The 2,938-nt window shown below is 48.5% G+C and overlaps 1 protein-coding gene across 4 annotated transcripts in view; it reads right to left on the reverse strand.

The window, feature by feature from the left end:
- Window positions 1-2,938, reverse strand: part of gse1b (Gse1 coiled-coil protein b) — a 194,802-nt gene that overhangs the window by 109,901 nt on the left and 81,963 nt on the right. The gene's annotated exons all lie outside the window — the stretch shown is intronic.

Consider the following 2,938-nt stretch of genomic DNA (forward strand, 5'->3'; position numbering starts at 1 on the left):
TGTGTGTGTGTGTGTGTGTGTGTTACAGCTTTGACCCTTTAATCAGTGTGAGAAGAAACAGAGGAGGACTTGTGCTGCCCAGCGGGGTCAGAGGCCATGTAGAGTCAGCCATTACCCTCTTACACTGACACACATACACACACACACACACACACACACACACACACCCTCATAACATACACGCAGGAATACACAATTCCTGGGCTTCACGCCCAGCGAGGCATCTGCCTCCAAACAGACAAGTCTGTGTACAAGAGCCCTGTACACATACACACACACACACACACACACACACACACGCACAAAATGATAGGAGAGACCCAGTATCTGCGCACGGTTTGACTGCTCTAACTTCCAGGTCTCCTTATCAGCTGTCACTCATCTGTCAAAGCCTCACAGACACAACTCTCACTACCAGTCCACACACACACACACACACACACACACACACACACACACCTCACTGTCATGTTATTTCCAGCTGATTGTTCAGACTGGGGACATTGTTGGGGTCAATCAAACAACAGTAATATTCATTGGTCGGACCGTTAGACACAAGAGCTGACGGAGTTTGTGATTGGATAAGACGTACGGTGGAACCTCGAGATACGAGCAGACGCCGACGCCAGGCGGTCGAGCACTACGGTGACCCAACACCTGTCTCGTGATTGGTTCTTGCTCCTCCACCTCCTGGCGAAGGATTGTTAAAAAAAAAATGGACGTAGGGAAGAAAACATTTGTTTGAGAAATGTTGTGATTTCTAATTAAATTGGTCACAAATGTCCTCCATCCTGATGAGGTAAAACAAGGCTCCGCCCACTCTTCGTTCGCCTGGACTGTTTAATGTTAACATGTTACACAGCTGCACAAGACCAAATTCAGCGGTTCCTCCTCCTCCTCCTCCTCCTCTGTATTTAACAGTTGTTCTCCACTACACCACAGAGAAACTCCTCTGTTTACACTCCATCACACACACTTAAACACCACTCCCTGGCCTCTCTTGTCCGTTCCCTATAATCTCTCCCTCCTCTCCTTTCTTCTCTTTTCTCCATCCACTCCATTTAGTCATTAGGTCGACTCTCATCTGCATAAGCCTCCGTTGTGGTGCTGATTGCACTGGGCTCCAGCTCATGTTTATTAAATAAGCCTTCTTGTTGTGTCAGCCCCACAGCTCGCCGCGCTCTCTTGCCTTGTCCTGCTATTTTCCTTCTTTGCTCTTCCTCTCTGTTTCTTTTCCTCACAGCCCAGTTTCTTTTCTTTTTTTTTTTTTTTGGCTTTTCTCTGCTGTGCACCCTCCCGCCCCCTCCACCCCCCGCCTCTTGTATTCCTCTGTGGGAGTATTAAAGGCTGTTTCTGTTGGCCGTCACTCTTCATAAGTGGTGTCTTGCTCAATGTGTTTGCCCTGTTCCCTGCGCGAATGCACCTCAATGCCCCGGTGCACTCTGCCTCTACAGGCCCCACTCAGAATGGAAATGAAGGGAGTCTGTAATGAGTTCCACTCAACCGGGGTTCCCGACCCTGCCGCCATCAGCTAGTTTAGAGGAGAGAATCAGAGAGACAGAGAGGGAGAGACGGGGTCAGGGATGCAGGGAAGAAGAGACTCCAGGGAAAACACACTGCTTTGTTTCACTCCCACCCCCCCCACCCCCCTTCTTTTTAATGTCTGGTTGCCAAGCTGCTACAATGTTAAGCTGGCCTTTCTTTGAGTCTATAGGGAACAGTGTGGGACTGCCACATGCAGTAGCAGGAGAGGGGAAGAGGGGGGCAGTGTGGGGGGGCGCTTTGGTTTTAGAGGTGGAGGAGAGCGACGGCAGAGCAGAGGGCAGCAGAGATGAGAGGATTTAACGAGCAGAAAATGGATTCTCTTTATGAACATATGAGTGGATGGTGAGGAAACACGATGCAGCAGGACCAGGCTCCTTCCTCCTCCTCCTCCTCCTCCTCCCGTCGGCTCATCCTACAGTGCTACATTAACTCGCCGTCGCCCTCATCATTTCAGGATGCTGCTTGGAGCTTAATGTAGTATGAAGAAAACTGTTCAAGTTCAATGTAATTAATTGGCGGTGTGTCCAGCGGGCTAAATAGTCCAGCATTTAAGGCCACGGCCGTTTAGCCTGAGAGCTAAGCAGCCATGCTGTCCTAATTAGCCTGTGCTCTGGCTTAGCCTTGAGCGTGACATTGTTTTTTACTCCTTCTCTCTCAACTGCTTGTTAGACAGGACACCAGTCAACATACAGCTTGGTCCTTAAAGGCCTGTGAGTGCAATTATTAGGAATAAATCCATGGAGCGTGGGCCAAACCGGGACAGAGGACCACATTAGTGCTAGTTAAGTCAACTAGAAACAGCGAGCAGAGACTAGACCTGGCAACGGCTCACCTACACCGGACAAAAGAAGATAAAAAAAAACCCAAAACCAAACATGTCCTCGGCTGATGAGTCACCAGGTGTGCTGCCACATTCACTTCACTTTCACACCACAGATATTTGGTCCGCTTTCAACAGAGCAGAGTTCCAGCCCACAGACACTCCGCTGGGTTTGGGCAGGTGTGAAATCTTATCTGTTGTGGCACTGACCAAACAAGAGACGTTGTGGTACGGCCACAAAAGCAGGAAGTGACATAGAGTGCAGTGCATTTTGGGTAGAGAAGAAAAACAAAGCCCCCAGTTCAAGCTAAAGAAGCACAAAAGCTGAAAAATATCAAATATTTTGTGCCTTTAGAACCTATTAAGCACAGCTGAAATGCACAGACCAGACATGGGCAAACTACGGCCCAGGGGCCAGATACGGCCCGTTTGGCTTTTTGATCTGGTCCACCAATTTTGTCTAAATTATGATAATAATTTATATTATCATTATACTTATAATGCAATCCCCGCCTTTCCCCAACATATGGCGTAGAAAAGGCAAAAAGCATTTTAGCCTGTGTGACTTTTCCA

The sequence above is a fragment of the Cynoglossus semilaevis genome, chromosome 5 (genome assembly GCF_000523025.1).
Source record: "Cynoglossus semilaevis isolate Cse_v1.0 chromosome 5, Cse_v1.0, whole genome shotgun sequence".
Lineage (NCBI taxonomy): Eukaryota > Metazoa > Chordata > Actinopteri > Pleuronectiformes > Cynoglossidae > Cynoglossus > Cynoglossus semilaevis.